Here is a 13945-nt window from a genome sequence, read left to right as displayed (position 1 = left end):
TACCTATACTGTTGATCACAACTGCAAACTCATTGCATTAGGTATGTACAGCACAGGTGGTCTGAAACCAGACCAGTGTAAAGACATGAGTAGTTTTGTCCAGGAGCTGACTGTCTTCTTACAGAATACTGTTGAAGACAACTGCAAGCTCATTGCATTGGGTTTACTGCATCTATATTCAATGTTGCTTACTATACTGCCATCCTGAAAGAATACACATCCTAAATACCTATTTGAAATTATCTACCTGTTCCAATTTTGTATTCTCAACCTGACATTCAGTTCTACTACTCTTCCCTACTGCCATCACTTTAGAATTGAAACGACTAATTTTCATGTCATATTCATTGCATCCTTTTTGAAGTTGCAAGATATTAGATTGCACAGTTTCAATAGACCAAGTCTATAGAGTTATACCTGACGGAATCGCTCCCTGCCACCTTATACCTTTGTAACTTAGGTAGCCTTTATCTCCTCATTCCAAGTACTCTCCTGCCATTGGTACCTGTCGGCACCAGCAATCGCTACTTTCATGTCTGTTACCGCACTTATAATTTATTCATAACATATAGGCCTACAGGGGGCATCAAGGTAGACCGATTATTTTATTTCTTGTGCTGTAGATCCATATAAACAATGAAAACCAAAGATGAAAAATTCATTTGTAACTATTTTGACAGGTGTTTCTACCAAAGTTTTGTAGATTTTAATCTACAACATAAAACAACTGTATTTTGTGGGATGTGATATTAAGGGAATATGATGGCAGAACATGTACATATTTATAAAAAATATATCCATATGACAGTTACATGCTTGTAATAAAAGGTTGAGTAGATTAATTACCCTGTAAGTCAATCCAAGATCTTAAAAGACCCATACACCCTACTCTGTCAAACATTAATTTATATAATTGGTATTTACAAACAGTTTTGACAGGCAATGTAAGATATAGCAAAATTAAATCATTTACCACCTGAGCAACAGGCCTAAATAACATTTTACTGTAGATGGCAATAGTATTTAGTTGTTAGAAAGGCACACTCTTCACTTCTAAAAATAGAAGGCAAGGTGCTTGTTATTAGCACCTATTATTTTTTGCAGTGTTTGGTTCTCATTTTGGGTTAAATTGAAGGCAAAGTTTTCATTTTCCTTGAACTGATTCATAAGGAAAGTATTTCAGGATGGATAGATAGGCTTGGTAGTGTTCATATCAGTAAAGAAGTTACATATGAACAATACACAGAAAGGCAAAATCAACATTGAGGTAAGAAAGAGAGTCCTACCAGACCTTTGCAGAAAAAGTTGTTACTCTGTACCAAGGAGTTTACCAGTAACTTGGATGGAAGTGCAGGATTTATATTAATTGGTTTATTATTGTCAAGTGAGCAATTAGAGCAGCTTGCCAGTGCGAAGTTTGGGGGGACAGTACTTTATGCTTAGTGATGAGGGTAATAAACAAGACCTTGTGTGTAATTTACATGTAGTTGTGACAAGTATCAGTCTACTACACTGCCAACTAATTAGAACAATATTCCAGAAGCTTTTCCTATAGTTATTAAGCTAGTGTAGAGCACTAGCCTCACCTGAACTCCTCAAGAAATGTACACATATGTGAATACACAGAACCCCAAAGAGAATTTACTTTGGAAGAGATGTCCATAGACAACCTTTCTTCACAGCCATTTGGTAAAATTAGCTGCTTTTGAAGCTGCTGTAGTCTTCAATGATATAAATTAAGACAGGATTGTCATTCTTGCAAAGTTTGGATATGGACCTGGATTCTTTGCACAAAACACAGTAGGCCTTACAGAAATTCAGCAACATCTTTGTCATGAAAGCAATATGATACTATTCTGAACATGGCACAATAACAAAGAAGAGGAGAGGCAACAAGAGATTTGAAGAGGATCATGAGGGAGAGAAACAGTGTAAGGAACTCCAATACTTTTATCATTTTCACAATATTCAGAGCATATGTGCATTTTTCTTTCTTTCAAAATTATTTACAGGATTGTAATGAAACTTGACACATTATTTCTACATTAGGTAATGTAAATTTTGACTGGAAGCATTTCTTGATATGTCTATTGTTTTGGTAGGTGGGATCTCACCAAGTGGTATGGAAAAAAAAAGCTGTTAACCTCCATCTAATAAACACCACAAAATATCATTTTAAAAACAGTAATTATGCTCCAAGATCCAGCATCATTAAAACAAATAAGCATAAATGGTATTAGTCTTATATTTGAAGTACAATGAGCCACTGTTGTGATGCATTTGTTGGAACTTTCACCCTGTCAAGAATTCTGGCTGTAGTGCTCTATGAATGGCATCACATATAATAGGAACAAATCCACTGATGTATTGTGAGCAATCCTAAATCTGTATGAGTCATTAATGTCCAGAAACCTGTAGGCCTAAATAAATATATTTCCACTGGTCATTGTAGCACCTTCAAATTATGAATTCAAATTGATGTAGGCTACATAACAGTTTTCAGTCCTTTTTTATCAATACTTTATTAGAATCCTACAGAATGCAAAGAAATGTACCTGCCACTAATCTTTTATTTGATATATTTTGCCACGGACATACAGTAGTTGTTTCGGAGGTGAACATCACTTCTGACTTTAAACCTAAAAAAATCGTTGTGAATATTGAATTTAACGATAGTGTCAGCCTTTCCTCAGAACTTATACTTTTCCTGTAATTAATGTCTGCCTGATATTTATCAGTGACTACATTTTTTCCTCTAATTCCTTATACCGTAATTATTGATGAGCATTCGGTACTAGTTCCTGAATTTTTCTTCGTCATTCCACAACGAAGGCACACGTTGGTGGAATTCTCCATGGCTCTTTACCTTGTCTACTGTGATCGTCTGGTTCTTTCCTTTCTCCTACATTCATAGGTTAGAATCATATTTCCACCCGAATTATCGCTTTCACAACACATTCTTTTTCTCTCGTGAATATGAATACGTCTGTAGCCTGTACGGTACTGGGCGGGAATATCAGCTGTTTCCGTGCAGTCGATCCCTCTCGATCGATGAGCAGTGTGACAAGGTAAATTAATTTAGTCGTTAGTACTCGATGCCAGTTGGTCGCTCTTGATCGTTCGATGCCCTGTGTGACAGCGGGCTAAGGGAACATTTTCCACATCTCGGCTCCCTGGAACGACAATTAGTAGCGGTATGTCCATACCGCTGACATCGTTTGCATAATAAAGGAGAGAATATAAAGGCCTGAACCTCTAAAATTACTTTAAAAATGGACACACTTTTCGGAAGTTGTTGACTTTCGAATACAACCTTCACAGTACCTGTAGGGATATATTCAGTTTGTCCGTCTTTGGATGAACGTCTATTTAGACCTTGTACTTTCACTACAGGATATGGTGAGTCTAAATAGGTGAGAATGTCGGATTCGGAAATAGTAGTGTCTACTCCCCGTATTACCCCTACTCGCTGAATATTCGAGGACGGAATAAAAGCTGTCAATTTCTTTTCTGGAAGAATGGGATGAGAAAGAAAGGCGTTGGCAGCCTTGCTAGACATGAAAGTAACTTGAATTCTATTTCTACCCTTCCTATGGATGGCCTTGACGTCACCAATTTGCCTCTCGTAAAAAATCCGACCCAGAGTCATAGGGTGAATATGTCCTATTTTATTTTGAGATGCAGTCGATTCGACAAATACTACGTAAGGGCCAAGATGAGTGTTAGAATAGGTAGGTACAGGAACGTGCGGACGCTGGTCCATGTCACGTATTGTATCTTGAGAACTGTCTCGTTGGGTATCAGTATTACTAGCGTCCATGTGTATATCCTCACGCACGGCATTTTTACCAATATCAGGAGGTCGTCCTAAAGGGCCACCGCCACTATCTACAGACATAGTATTCCAAAAGGGGATTACACTATACTAGCACCGGAACAAACACAAAAGAAAAATTACGAGGATACAAACACAAACATAAAACACTCTACTTATCTACAGACGGGAAAAAGCCGCTGCACCAGTGACCGGAGCGAGACATGTGCACTGCACAACAGCCGAACACCGAATGTGCAAAGAGAATGACTGTGTTATAGACCAAAGAGCAGCACATGACTGGCCACCGTGCCCCGTACTGCCATCTGGTATCATTATTAGAACTACTATCGACCAGCCGTACTCAGCCATATATCGATAGAATGAGGAAATCCGCGGGAGTTTAAAATAATACGAAAATTACGGATATTGCTCTGAAAATCGGGAGATCGGACCCGGCGATCGGGAGGAACGATGAAAAATCGGGAGTCTCCCGCTCAAATCGGGAGACTTGGCACGTCTGCATTTGTTATGCTTTCATTTCCTGCCACCATTTTCAGAGAGTGCTTTTGTCGCAAAGTCTCCGTCCAAATTCAAGCAACGCTAGAATGTTGGAGACTTGCCTGCGGACTTCTTGTTGACGGATTTAATGGCCATACACATGAAGGCTTGCCTATAGAGACTGGTTTGCACAGACTTAACTTCGACTAATGCATGTGTATAGGGCCCTTGTGGACAGCAGCATAGATCTAATTGGCCGTGATGGTAACATTTGTTCTTCAACCTGTTCTGCAACATGTTAAAAAACACAATGCTGATACGTTCGCGATGGGAAACAAAAAGCGGAACAAGGCCAGAATTCGCCGGCACAGCTATGACAACATACTTACGGGACCTCCTGGGTAGGAGGGGTTTCAGTTATAAGTCCAGGATTCGCTGGCACGGGCTCTGCGGCTGCTGTTCATGCGTCTATATGATGTGTTTAGCAAGTTGATGTTTGCAAAGATGGCGGATAATTTGAAGGGACCTGTAGCGACCGCTAAATGTATGAATTAATGGTCTGGTATATTTGACTTTTTGGGACTGTGTAACACAATTCACGGGCATCAGATTTGGTTGTGACTGTACTTGTTGGTTCGTGAAATAGATATTAATGGTGCGTTATGATATGGCTGACTTGAAATAGCGAAAACTTTACAAGTGTTAAGTAGGTCTGGGTAGTGGCAATACAATTGGTCTGGGAACAAGCAAAGGGGGTCTGGGGGCATAAGCCCCCAGGTTAGGGCTGCGAAGCAGCCAACAGGCCTCTAGCATCCCTTATGAAAGCAACTGTGATCGACCAAACCACTGATAGTGACTGGTTAAGTTGTGATCCATCGAAAACCACTGATAGTGTCAGGTTAGGTTGTGATCCACCGAAAAACACTAGTAATGACAGGTTAGGTTATGTTTGGTTAGGTGAGACAGCATTGCTAATTGAGCGGGGTGATCCACTGAAAACCATTGATAGTGACAGGTTAGGTTGTGATCCACCGAAAAGCACTGGTAGTGACAGGTTAGGTTAGGTTTGGTTAGGTGCGACAGCATTGCTAATTGAGCGGCGTGATCCACCGAAAACCACTGATAGTAACAGGTTAGGTTGTGATCCACCGAAAACCACTGGTAGTGACAGGTTAGGTTAGGTTTGGTTAGGTGCGACAGCATTGATAATTGAGCGACTGTTGTTGGAAGTACACTTCTGGTCAGCACATCACGAATTGGAAAACAACACTTTACATTGGGAGTACATGGAAATCACTAAGACAGGATATGAATTTATGAGTATTCACCATAAGTGCAGGAACTGTCGCGACAGGAGTGGCATAAGATGGAATTGTTGTGCTGGCATAATAGTGCTCTCTGAAGTGCAAATACGAGTGGAGTACAGAACAGGAGATTGAATTGTTTCTGGTAGCTGTAGTTCCTCTTCAAAACAATAATCGGTACGATGGGTCAGAACTGGGTACAATATTGAGTTCCTTCTTGCTAGTTGTACTTCCTCTTAAAACAATAATCACCACCATCACAAAGATGGACATATGACAGGAGTGTTTGTTTCTAGTTGTACCTCCTCTTAAAACAATAATCACCACCATCACAAAACTGGACAGACGACAGGAGTGTTTGTTTCTGGTTGAACTTCCTCTTAAAACAATAATGACCACCATCACAGAGCTGGACACATGACAGGAGTGTTTGTTTCTAGTTGTATTTCCTCTTAAAACAATAATCACCACCATCACAGAGCTGGACACATGGCAGGAGTGTTTTTTGCTAGTTGTACTTCGTCTTAAAACAGTTATCACCACCATCACAGAGCTGGACACATGATAGGAACATGTTTCTAGTTGTGCTTCCTCTTACAATAATAATGAACACTATCACAGAGCTGGATTGTTTTTGTCTAGTTGTAGTTTCCCTTAAAACAATAATCACCACTATCACAGAGCTGGACACACGACTGGAATGTTTTTGTATAACTGTACTTGCTCTTAAAACATTACTCGACACTACAGCGACAACTGCCTTTCGTGTTGCACACATGTGCATTGAGAGAACAGGATCATGGAAGATATATTGAAGGGAGAGGTGAATGTTGGCGAGCCTGTTCAGACTCACCAGTCAATTTCCCGGACAATTTCCAAAAATTTGTTATATTTATCTTCGGCTGCTATTTTGCACTGTTTATGTATGTCACGAGGTAGCCGGTGTAGAGGCTCTTCCTGCGGTTATATTCTGGGATGGATGCTTTGACATGGCTCCATGTAGATTCTATTGTATTTGTGTGTGCACCAATTACTTTGTCGACGAACTTGACTGAATGATTGACTGTCAGGTGCTCATGTCCATGTTTCTTCAGAGTGCTGTAAGATGTCCAGCAGACTGTGATGATTGTGGTCCCGGGCTTTATCCACTGTTTTATTGTGGGTATGAGGGAGTGGGCCGTTCTGTCTTCGACGGTGGTGAAGAAACACTAGCCCGAGCCCTTCTCTACTCCACCAAAACCCACTGGCCTTCCATGAAGTGCCCCGTATAATATTTCCTTCGGCCAAATTTGCTTTCATCGACCTCGACAATTGTATTTGGGCCGCTGATGGATTCCGAGTTGTGTAATAGACAAGAAAAATGTTCCACCGATCAATACATTTATTGTGAATGAATTATTGCACTAGTACCAGTTTCGGCCTATCTTGGCCATCATCAGCTAGCACACAAATTTACAGTCATTAGACAAAATTACAAAGATGTTACGTAAGAGCATCCGGATGTCTAATGAAAAATGGAAGTAAAATATATTGCAGTATGTTGCGTTAAAATATCTCTGATTAAAAGTGGTGATGGTTAGAATAAACTAAAACCTATTGATTGAGCATGGACATGAGTACATAAACACATTAAAATATATGCCACATCATAAGACACTAAAAAATATAGCACATTAAACACATTAAAACATGGTATATTTTAGAAACGTCTATTAAAATTTGAGTTCATGTTGCGTTGCATTCATTCTTCAATCCTCTTGTAGTTCTTGTGTTGATCAAGTTGTATTAGGTGAATGTCGAGATTCCTCTATGGCTGATATACTTTGTATTGGTATGTTATAAGAACTCTTGTCATAAAATTTGAAAATTGAGTACTGTACAATTGAACTGTTGATGTAGTCAGATAAGATTTATATATACAGCAAGATAGGGTTTAATTTTAGAGCAGTTGGTGGTGACACTTCTCTCGTCTATGCACGTTATATGGTTGATATCTGTAAAGAAAAGCTAATATCAGTATAGCATATGTATGAAGGAATGTCTGGATGTATGTGTGAAATGAAAAGAGTACTTACTGTTGTTGCCGATATGTTTGGAGATTTGTTGTGTTCTGCTACGAGTACGTCTGGGGCTCATGTTAGCTCTGTGGAGGGATGTTGGTGGAGGGGATGGAGGAGTGGCTATTGTGAAGGTAGGGGCGGGGTTAGGTTTGTGATTCGTCGGTTTGTTATGACGTGTGTTTACTAATTTGAGATAGTCATTTTTTATTGCAGGAATGACTTTGTCAAAGATGATACTGGTTTTCTCTGTAATGTCGTTAATGTTATGATTGGGGTTAGCGTATTGATCCAAAGAAATATAGAAATCTTCGGTTATGATGAGCAGGGGGCCCTTAGAGTTTATGATGATATTAAACATATAAATAAATTATAAATAATAAGATGGATTCCGAGGTCGTTTCTGTGCAGCTAATGAATACTTCTCGGTAGAAATTTGTCCAGTCCGTGATGGTGGTTTGCGAGAAGCCATATTCACGAATTATGTCGGCGGAGTGGGTATTGTGGCCTATTTCGTACGTCAACTGTATGATTTCCGGAATTGTAAGGTTGCTCTTTGAAAACCAAGACATGTGATGTATAGTCTTTGTTGTTTTCCATCTCGAATCCCCTGGTCCTTTAGTACAGGCCCATTGTACGCCGTCGCCCGTTTGTTTGATGTCCTCCAAGGTCATGGTGGACTGACACTTGGGGCACCTCATGGTGTCTTTAATTAGTCTGGTTTCCCGTAGGAATGCCATGACCATTTCTTTGTTGGAGACGAGCTGTTAGAGAAATCTCCTATTCGGTACTCCTGGCTTCCAGAGTACGACTTTGGAGTAAGAGAACACGGAATGAATGTGCCTTTTCGCAGTTCCTCTTGATATTTGTTCACTACTATGGCGACTCCCAACATATTGTTGGAAATGAACCTCCACTATGTACGCCTATACAGTGCCGAATGACTGGAAGGAACGTGGATAATGGTCTCCTTTTATACGAAGAACGTGTAGTGGTAATGAAACTCATGACTTGTGTTTGATGTATTTTCGTTTCTGTTGGCAACAGTTCAGAGAGAGAGAGAGAGAGAGATACACGAGAGTGCCATCTTTTTGGGTAAATGTGAATTACTTTGCGATGACATCTGTTTCACTTATGGTGTACTACATGCATCTATACGTGTGTACATATACATATCCCCTTAATAGCTTTGACTGTCAAGTAACTTGTTAGCCGAGTGGAGAAGGTGATGGACTACGAGGTTGAAGATCGTTAGTTTGAGACGGCCTGCTGCCAGGAATTTATGAGGTAAGTGAAATTAGTATAATATGCAAATGTGTAAGTGATAGAATACGTATAATATGTGACATATGGATACCGGTGGAGTAAGGTGGGAAGAGAACGAGTGTGAAGAAACGGACAGTGAAAGGGGAAAATTCATCAATAACTTTTGATTTGTTTCCACCCAAAAGCCCCTACTACCCAGGGGGTTCTGTAAGCATGTCGTCATAGCTGTGCCGGCGAATTCTGGCCTTGTTCCAGGGGTTTTGGGTGGGGAGAAATTAAAACATACTGAAGAAATTTTGCCTTTAGTTTCTATCTCTTCACCTTCTTTCAACTCCTGCCTGTATTTCACCGGCATCCATTTAACCTAATTTATACATACTTATTCCACTTACATATTTGCATACTATACTAATTTTACTTACCGGTACCTGTTATAAATTCCTGGCGATAAGCCGTCTTGAACCGGCTATCTTCAACTTCGTAGTCCATCAGATTATCCACTCAGCTAACGTGTTACTTGATAGTTTCATGTGTAAACGATGTATGTATAGATACATATAGTACATTACCAGTAACAAAGATAGCATCGCAAAGTAATTAATATTTACCCCAAAAGATGACTCTGTCTTCTCTCTCTCAACTATTACCAACTTAATGTCTATGAGTAACAAAAATACACCAAACTCAAATCACAAGTTTCATTACCAGCAGTGCGATTATTGTTTGAAGAGGAAGTACAACTAGACGAAAACAAACCAGTCGTGTGTCCAGCTGTGGGATAGTGTTCATTATTGTTTTAAAAGGAAGTATAACTACACGAAAACAACCGAGTCGTGTCTCCAGCTATGTTGTAGTCATGATTACTATCTTAAGAGGAAGTAGGCCTACAACTAGACGAAAGCAATCGAGTTGTGTGTCCAGCTCTGTCATAGTCGTGATTATTGTTTTAAGACGAAGTACAACAAGCCAAAACAATTAAAACTCCTGTTTGGTGCTGTATCCATACTAGTAATTATTATTTTGAGAGAGAGTACATCTACATAAACAGAAGAAGTGCATCTTCTGTCCACTCCTCTGTCAACTTATGGTGAGTACCCAGAAATTCATATCCTGTCTCAGTGATTGTAGTATACTTGTATGTACAGTGTTGCCTTCCCATTCATGATGTGATCAACAAAAGTGTACTTCCAACAACAGTCGCTCAATTAGCAATGCTGTCGCACCTAACCGAACCTAACCTAACGTATCACTACCAGTGGTTTTCGGTGAATCACAACCTAACCTGTCACTATCAGTGGTTTTTGGTGGATCCCGGTCACTATCAGTGGTTCTCAGTGGATCACAACCTAACCTGTCACTATCAGTGGTTTTCGGTGGATCACAACCTAACCTGTCACTATCAGTGGTTTTCGGTGGATCACAACCTAACCTTCACTGTCAGTGGTTTTCGGTGGATCACCCCTCTCAATTAGCAATGCTGTCGCACCTAACCAAACCTAACCGAACATGTCGCTACCAGTGGTTTTCGGTGGATCACAACCTAACCTTCACTGTCAGTGGTTTTCAGTGGATCACCCCGCTCAATTAGCAATGCTGTCGCACCTAACCAAACCTAACCTAACGTGTCGCTACCAGTGGTGTTTGGTGGATCACAACCTAACCTGTCACTATCAGTGGTTTTCGGTGGATCATAACCTAACCTGTCACTATCAGTGGTTTTCGGTGAAACACAATTGCTTCCGTACGGGATGCTAGAGGCCTTTTGGCCGCTTCGCGGTTCTAATCTGGGGACTTAAGACCCCAGACCCCCTTTGCTTGTCCCCAGACCAATGGTTTTGCCACTAGCCAGACCTAACCAAACCACACCAATGCTTTTCGTACTTGCCGCACGTGCTTAATACTCGTAAAGTTTTCGCGACATCAAGTGAGCCCCATCATATCGTACCGTTAATACCCATTTCACGAACCAACTAGTCAAGTTTTAACCCAATCTAGTGCCTGTAAATTGTATAATGCAGTCTCAAACAGCTAAATATAACAGACCATTAATTCATACATTTAGCGGCCGCTGCACGTCCCTTCAAATCATCCAGCATGTTTGCAACAATCAACTCGCCAAACACGTCATATATGACGTCATATAGACGCACAAACAGCGGCCACGAAGCCCGTGCTCGCCCGTGCCGGCGGATCCTGGACTTAACCCAAAAAGCCAGCAGTAACACAGAATGCGCACACTTCGAAAAGAAATCAGAAAATGACACACTTGACAAATATCTCATTATGTTCATATATAATCAGTTAAAGCTCCTAACCTATGGCACTACAGACGATAACCTATATAAAACATACAAATTATATGGTGCCTTACTTCAAGGTGTTTGCGTTACTACAATCATTTCATACCGTATGAAACAAACTGTGGTTCACAAGCGCCAAATGTTGTTAACGCCAAGTTTCTTACACGTTAAAATAAATAAGTTACAAACCTCTTTATAAGATTTATGACATGTATTGCGTAAAACATACCTTTTAAAACGCTCCACCCGTTATTTCTCTGGAGAAATCTTCGGTCTACGAGCAATGAAATGTCGAAGAAACTGTGTGTATATCCAAGAAGAAATACTCGGACTTCAGGGGAGATTGTAATATAAATTCTCCTCAGTGAAGGTCCCACATTTCCCTGAGAACTGATGAATTACCCTCACCACACACAAGCTTGAATGCGGCATGAATTTAGTCGCTTGTAAATAAATTTTTAAAAAGTATGTGAACCTCTGAGGCGGACAAGGCCGGTGAGCGATTAGTTTAGAGACACTCAGGTTTGAGCCGTGGGCCTCCTTCTTCTTCTATGTCTGTGTATTAAAAACACGTGTCTTAGAAACATAAGTCCTTTGTATACGTTCTATGTACAATGTGAGACATGTAAAACATCCAATAGTGCCGAATAATATAAGTACCGCACACGCAGTCATACCAAATACAGTAGAGACATAATACGCGACACTTCCGGATTTAGCCTTGTTAAAATGGGAGACCCAAGGAACTTCAGAATACTCAACAGGTACAAGTAGATCTTCTTCTTCTTCTGGATACTTATAGACTTTTTTACTGTCGTCCAGCCACTATGCGAATAATAAAGCAAATCGCACGCAAGATAGAGTCTAAAAATCATAGGAGAAGTGCATTTTGCACAATATTATAGAGGGGTTGAAAAATAACGTATCAGAAGGCAGTCTAAGTATTTGCAGTTCACATACAACCAAAACTTGCACTCAGTTCAAAAAATGGAAGCCAGGACAGAACGACCAATGATAGAGAAAGGAATTGTGAAGAGCACAAAATATATTGAGCACCTATAAATATGATCGAGCTGTGGAAATGTCACGCAAAATCCTGCATGGAACGTAAAGATCTTGAAGTAGGTGAAGAGGGGATCACACCATAAAACTAGAGTAGTAAAAGAAGAAGTAAACAAGGGAGTGAGACATGGAAAAAAGCACGGGGACACAAAGGTACTAAACTTTTAGGGCTGGGGCAGATACAACGCAACCGTTTCCGAAACACAACCGTTGTCGAATGAAACCGTTGCGAGAAAATAACAGTTTCAGTTGCAGTGGCGCTCTGCTGTTCCGTTCTTCGCCAGCACTGATCAAGTAACGTTTTAAGTTTCACAACCGGTACCAATACAAAACTGCCTTCCGCAATCGTTGCGTTTCTTGACACTGGGGTTTTCCAGTCTAACTCACAAGTCAGATAGGCCGTTGTGTTAACGCAGGATACAAACTGTTTGTGTGGTACCAATATTAGTAATGGCGACTCCAACCACATTTTATTTGAATGTTCTTTATATGCCAATCCCCGTAAAAAACTTATGACTAACCTCAAGCGACTCAAGCAGGTTTTTCCAACCAGTGTTTCTTGTTTGTTCTGTAATCCTACAGTCGAGATTATTAGAGTGCTAAATTTGTTTCTAGATGAAGCCAATATCGTGTTATAATTCTGTCCGCAATATATGGTGAGATTTTCTCATGCTTTTGATGGTTCCATCTGAGTGATTCCTCATATTATTAGTGTATTCCGTGAGGGTGCTATTTCGGATTATCAGAGTGTGTGAAACTTTAGAAGAAGTGTGATTGCAAGATTGGAAGTTTCCCGTATGAGAACACTGTGCTCTAGCAAAATAGGGTTATTATGTGATATAGTGAAGAATAGTGTTTTGTGTTTTCTACTTGCAAGCTCAAGCATCAATTATTGAACTGAAGTTTTTCATTTCTACTAGTGTGTTTACATGAGTAAGCGAGTATTGACTGGGTGAAATGTCGTAGACACAGCCCATAAGCATCCGCAAGCAAAAGCAAAAGGCCGTTCTGGAGAGCTGCCCTGCTACTGAACGTTGCCTACGAGATACACCAAGGCCGGGAAATACAGCACTCTAAACTTGTCTCGAGATACTTCCGACAAGCGCCGCTAGAGTTCTCTTTACTATTCTGTCTCGCGCGCTCATTGCAACACATTGGTTTGCAAAAAACTATAAAATTTAATTAAAACTAGTAATTTCAGAGGACACCAAACAGATATAAGATATAAAATACACTAAGAGCAATTGTATGACTTATTTTCTAGAACGTAGGCCTTTGTCTCACACTGTGTTAAGACGAAATAAGTAATTCACGAAAACTTCGTGATCAATTAAGACAAATACATATCAGCAGCATTAATGTTCAAATGATCACAAGAAACAATTCATTTAATCTCATAGAATATTATCTATAATGTATGACGTACCGATACATAAGATTAGCTTACCTGAGGTGCAGGAAGTTATCAAAATTTCAGCACTTTGCGGTTCAGGGATTTCCTTCGGAAATTCTTGAACGCATCATCCTGATCGGAAATTTTCGATGAAGTTCAGATATCTTAAAACGTTTTTCTGATTTCATTGCCCGTATCCTACTTCTCAATTTAAATATTGTTTCCCTTACCCTGGTATTTGACTTTCT

The 13945-nt window shown here is 40.1% G+C and overlaps 1 protein-coding gene across 1 annotated transcript in view; it reads right to left on the bottom strand.

The window, feature by feature from the left end:
• The window catches only part of LOC136859556 (gastrula zinc finger protein XlCGF57.1), a 57681-nt gene extending 45808 nt beyond the window's left edge, over positions 1-11873 (bottom strand). The window contains exon 1 of the mRNA XM_067138703.2: positions 11472-11873. The gene's annotated coding sequence lies outside the window, so the exon portion shown is untranslated. The remainder of the gene's footprint in view (positions 1-11471) is intronic.
• Positions 11874-13945: the final 2072 nt, after the last annotated feature.

Source organism: Anabrus simplex, chromosome 1 (genome assembly GCF_040414725.1).
Source record: "Anabrus simplex isolate iqAnaSimp1 chromosome 1, ASM4041472v1, whole genome shotgun sequence".
NCBI classification, from domain to species: Eukaryota; Metazoa; Arthropoda; class Insecta; order Orthoptera; family Tettigoniidae; genus Anabrus; species Anabrus simplex.
This window is presented reverse-complemented; position numbering and strand designations above follow the sequence as displayed.